At 50.0% G+C, this 5710-nt stretch overlaps 1 pseudogene; it reads right to left on the reverse strand.

Moving 5' to 3' along the window:
• Nucleotides 1-3316: 3316 nt before the first annotated feature.
• On the reverse strand, nt 3317-4766 carry LOC130574372 (inositol 1,4,5-trisphosphate receptor-interacting protein-like 1; annotated as a pseudogene).
• Nucleotides 4767-5710: the final 944 nt, after the last annotated feature.

Genomic DNA, 5710 nt, shown 5'->3' on the forward strand with positions numbered 1-5710 from the left:
ACCTGTCATAATAATACAAAACAGTCATTAGCTGTTTCCATTTTTTAAATCTTATTTTGGTCACATAAATAAGTAAAGCAAAAGACCGCCTTGAGTCAGGCTGGTTTTCTATCTTGTCATAAAAGCAACCATTTCCCTCCAATCTCCCTCTTCTTCACAGCTCTGCCATTACAATACATTGAGACTACACGAACATATGGAAAGCTGCACGTGGCTTCGTGTTTCAATGGAGGCATACAGGCTCTTTAGAAAGAAAGGTTTGGGAAGGTGAGAAGCAGAATTTGCCCTTTTTGTGAAACAGCTGGATTATATGAAGATCTGCCTCCATGATTTGTCCAGGAATAGGTCAAGAACTCATGCGCAAAAACTAGTGGGTAGCTCAGCACAGGTGCTTTTGTTGTCAGAATCCAATATAGACCTCCTGATCAGGAAGTAGATATGGCCTCATTTTCACAGGCCCTGTTTCTTATGGGGAATTTCAAACACCCTAACCTATGCTAGATGGACAATACAGAAGGACTCAGGTAATTTGGAAGACTTTCATGATGCATTGAAGACAAGTTCCTGACCCAGGTAATTGAAGAACCCGCAAAGAAAAGTGCTCTGCTGGATCTGATATATATGAATAAAAAAGAACTGTTCAAGGATGTGAAAGTCAGAATAGCTCTTGGCTACAGTAACCAGGAGATGGTATTCAGRATCTTAACAGGAGAAAGCTTAAGCTTAGTCCTTGGGAATGAGATGGAGAAAACCCACCTGAAATTTAATTTCAAAAGCATGAAGGACAAGAAGGTGGTCAATAGTAGTCAGTATGGATATATGAACGAAAAATCAAATTTTACCAATCTCAGTGAGGTGACAGGTTTCATAGGGGAGAGCAGTTAATGCTRTTTAACATCAATACAGCAAAGTTTTTTTTCACGATTTCTAATGAAATTCTCATAGAGAAGCTAACAAAGATAAGTAGACAGTGAGGTGAATTGAAAACGCACTAACAGCCAGGTCTGGAGAGTTATGATGAGCAGTGAAGGGTTCGGCTGGAGTCCTGCCACTGGTGATACACCCCAGCTTGTTGTGATGCCATACAGGGCAGCAACCTCCTCTTTACTTTGATAGACAGAGAGGAATCACATAAAGTTCAGCAAGGGGAAATGCAAAGTTCTTCACATGAAAAGAAATAACCAGACACCAGTACACGTGGAATAGATTAATAGCCATTGGTTGGATAACTTTTGGGACAGTGCCTTTTAGGTGAAAATTGTAAAACATTTACAACTAATGTGTCTTAACTGCCTCACTCCGTTGTTCTCCTTGGTTCTAAGGCAGCAAAGGTCTATGAGGCATTGTGCACACTGGTGAAACTTAAGCAAAAAAAAAAAAAAAAAAAAAAAAAAAAAAGGTAAAGATATTGATTGCCATGTCCAAAATTGTTCACGCCAAACTTAATAGATACACTAGGCAAAGATAACAGATCATCACAACATCACTATGCAAACTATGTAAGGTTTGAAACTGACTTCCTTTCATTTAGATCAGTGTTTTACTCACTGATATCTAACTGCAAMACATATTTTTAACACAACACCAGAAGCAAAATTGGACTTGATAATAGTTTTCCACATCAGAAGGAGAAGAGAAGGAACGGGTCCTTCCCACTTCTTCCCTGCAAGGGGAAGCATAGAGGACACCACTTGCGCTCCTGATCCTTTAACCACTCCATTCAAKGCCGTCGAGGACGGGCCGGCTTCTCTTTCAGGACAAGCCCCTCCGTGCTGGGTGAAGCAGCGGCCTCGCGTTCGCSGGGCTCCCCTTGCAAAGCCTCGGCCCCGTGGTGTCAGGGCCCCGGGGTGGGTGCGACAGTCCCAGGGGAGAGGTGTCTGCCCTGTCGCCATTGCCCTGTGTTCAGGTGGGCACAGACAGGTTTGGAAGCTCGCGTCCTGTCCGCCTGTCGGGTCTGCCCCAGAGCAGCCGCGCTGTGATTGCAGCCACGGTGCCCATCTCGCTGTGCCCGGCACTCCCGGCTCTCATGCCTGCTGCCCCGCTCCCTGCTGCCCTGTCCCKGGCTGGAGCCGTTCCCTCCCCGGGCACACCCCCGTGTAGTGCTCCCTGGCCCCAGAGCGGAGACTCGCCGCTGTCCCCAGGCAGCTGTGCCCGGGCACTGCCCCAGCCGAGCGGGATGCAGAGCTGAGGGAGCCCGGCCTCACACAGCGTTCCCTGCTCCGGCTGGCAGGACCCCGGCGCCCCCCTGTGCCCTCCCGCCCCCGCGGCCGCGCCAGGCCCTGGTTGCCGCCCTGATGGTGGCGCTCCTGCCCCTCAGTGCCCTCTAAGAGCTTCTCCGGGGGGACCTTCGTGCAGCCTTTCAGTCCCTGACGAGCCCCTCAAAAAACCTCCAGAGGTGCTGATTACAAGGGCTTGGAGGGGCAGCACCAGGGGCAGTGGCTTCCCAATGACAGAGGGCAGCTGGGCTGGAAGAAAATCTTGGCTCTGAGGCTGGTGAGGCCCTGGCCCACGCTGCCAAATGTTCCAGACCACGTTGGATGGAGCTTGGAGCAACCTGGCCTAGTGGAAGGTGTCCCTGCACATGGGAGCAGGGTTGGAACTGATGATTTTTAAGAACCCTTCCAAACCAAGCCATTCTRTGATTCTGTGATCACAGGGGCTGGRGGCAGTTGGGCTTAATTTCTGGTTAGAGCCTGTTCAGCACTCTAAGTTTGGTTGAGTCCAATGAGATTGTTCACAAGCCCAGATKCACAGCTYGGGAGATTTACCAACACTATAGGTCTGGGTGAGATCAATAAAATATTGCACAATTAAGATTTCGCAATATTTCGTTTTATTGAAACAACAGCAAAGCAGTTTCAGGCTTGCCAGTCATACATACACTAACTCTGGAGCATTGATGTGTGTCCCAACAAATAGTGACACTGTATATGGCTATATTTCCATATGAAAATATTATATATTACACATGATAGGCATTGTATATATTTAAAATATATCTATGCAATAAAAATCTTGTCTGTCATAATTACAGTATCTAGAGAACTTTAATGTGTCAGAACAGACAGGGTCACCATATGTGGTTATATCTTTTYATAAAATTGGTATGATAATGAACTATATACTATGTATGTTATACATAGAATTTTTAAATAAAAATCTTTGTAGTTTTATATAGATATGTTACAGTTATATAGACGTATATCTGTCTATCTCATTCATGTCCCATGCACTCCTCTCTTTTTCCCAGCACTGTGAGCTGGCTCTCTGCCAGCAGCTGCGATCCCCACAAGCACAGCTCTGTGGGTGAGCCCCACTAACAGTGACCACAGGCCAGCACTCTTGCCAGGTGGTGGCACAGACCAAGGTAGGCTTCCATTGCCTGGGAGTGGGTGGCCAGATCCTCCGCCAGGTCATGGAAGAGGTTGAGTGGCTCAGCCATTTGTGTAGCTGGGGTCAAACTGATCTCTGGAAGCCTCTGGTAGCACACAATAACATGGTCAAAGTGTTTTTCTTCCAGGGATAAGTGCAGGTGCTCCAGGAGATCCGAGARCTAAACCTCGAAATGTCTCCTGTGCCACTGTGACAGTGGAATGGTGTTCAGCAGGTGCATGAGGATGGTCTTCATGGAACAGATGGAMAAGTCCTTGTGCACAAGAACACCGGCCACGAGCTGCAGGCGTTTGAGGTGTGAGCTGTCCAGGAGGGGCCTGCCTGGCCATGTTCCTGGAGAACTGCATCTTTGCCACAGCATAGGTCTCAGGCTGCATCGTACTTGGGATGTGGGACTCTCTGACTGCTCACAAAGTGTCTGAGGCCCCTTGCCGCACCCTGAACGTCACCTTAATGCAGAAGCTCTCTTTGCTGTCGGTCAGAGCATCTGGAGGGCAGCTGCTCTAAATGCCAACTGCATGACAGAGGCAAATGCTGCCAGCTTGCTCTCACCAGTTGGTTGAACCAGCAGGCAGTTTTCCGCACACTGAGGTAGGAGCCGGTGCACAGGGTGTCTATGAGTCTGGGCTGCTGAGTCCTCCCAATCTCCTCAGGGTGGTGGATGAAGCACAGCATGTCTGCACCCTGTTGCTCCCTCAGGCAGCTGCACTCCAGCTCCATGTGGACATGGAMGTTCCTGCAGGGCCTCTGCCCCTCAGGGTCCAACTCCAGGTGGAGGGTGTGCTCTCCAGAGGAGTCAGGGGTATGAGCACGTGGTACACAACTTCCTCCTAACAAGCAGGACAGCCTTTGAAGRCACTGCCCACACCAATGGCTTGTTGCAGCACTGAGTGGAAAGTCTCTCCAGGCATGCCCAAGGACAGTTGTGAAGTTGTCCATCAGGGCCATTGTCCYRTTGCTGCCTGTCTGSAGGTTCTGTACAGGCCACTGTAAGYGCTCCTCTAAAAGCCATCTYAGATCATATTCTCATGCCTTGTCTTCTTCCTCTTCCTCCTGTTCCTTTTMCTTCTCCTTCTCGCCAGTGCTCTGTGCCTGACGGCTTCTTTTCGTCTGGATAAAGCACAGTGCCAAGAGAAGGACCAAGAGTCCAGCAACAGCCCAGACCTGCCAGTACTGCAAGGCACATCAGAGCAGGTTTCCCCAGAATCCACCACTCGGCTTCAGGGTGAGCTGTTCCATCTCCCGCTCCAGCTGAATCCTCTCCAGTTCCTGGTGCTTCATATGCACTCCATGCACAGACTTGTCTCCTCATCCAAAACATCWTCCACAGCCTGCAGGTACTGGATGAGGCTTTTCAGGACCAAGACCAGGAATATTCAGGAATCCATRGTCTGMAGGAAGATGGACAGAAGGYCTTGAGTGGGGCTGGGAGGGAGGCAGCTGRCAGTGGGGCAACAGGGATAGGAATCACAGCATCTGAAGGCAGGAAGTACAGGGCCCCAGACAGCTGGCAGGCAGCAAGGCCTCTTCTGCTGCCTCAGCAGCAGCAGCAGCAGCAGCAGCAGCAGCAGCAGCAGCAGCAGTGTTCGTTCCCTGCCCAAGGCTCTCATATGAGGGGGTCTCCCTGTATTCAGGGGGAGAACCCACTCCCGGGTGCAATGTTTTTGCCCTGGCCCTTGTCCAGCCCACCCTCCCCAGTACAGAGCAGACCCACTGGCATAAATGGGCCCCCAGGGRCTCCTTTCACACAGCAGCAGAAGCCTCTTGAACTCTTGTCAAATATAAAATTGGCTGGCATGACCTTTGGATGCCTTACTCATTGAGATCTCCTCCTGTGGGATGGCATCAGTTCCCTCAGTGCTGACCTCTGGGCTTGTGGAGTTGCTCTCAGGCCCTTTGTGGCACCCCTGGGTTGTGRCAGTGAATATCCTGGTGGTGGGAATGGACCTGTCCATGGCAGCATCTCTCTTCCTGCAGTGCCACCGTGAGAGAGGACATTGATTCCAAAGAGACATTTCCCAGGGGTGATGAGCAGATGTGGGTGGCGATTTCTCAGTGGGTAACTCCTGCTACTGACAGAGCACCTGTGTGTCCAACAAGTTCAGGTGCGCAGTGCCATGGTCCAGGGAAGTGTCTGGGAGGGACACAGTCTTCATTATCTCCCCTTGGAGGACATGGAGTCTCCCTATGGAACACATGGAAGCACACTGTCAGTGCCACTTGCTTGGTCCCAGTCCAGAGCTACTAGGGAGTTTCACAGACAGTTTGAAATAGCCTGGGAGTGCAGGCCATTTTCTTCACAGCCACCATGGTCTTT

Source organism: Malurus melanocephalus, unplaced genomic scaffold (assembly GCF_030028575.1).
Source record: "Malurus melanocephalus ecotype Western Australia unplaced genomic scaffold, MMel_1.1 scaffold_3, whole genome shotgun sequence".
Taxonomy (NCBI): Eukaryota; Metazoa; Chordata; class Aves; order Passeriformes; family Maluridae; genus Malurus; species Malurus melanocephalus.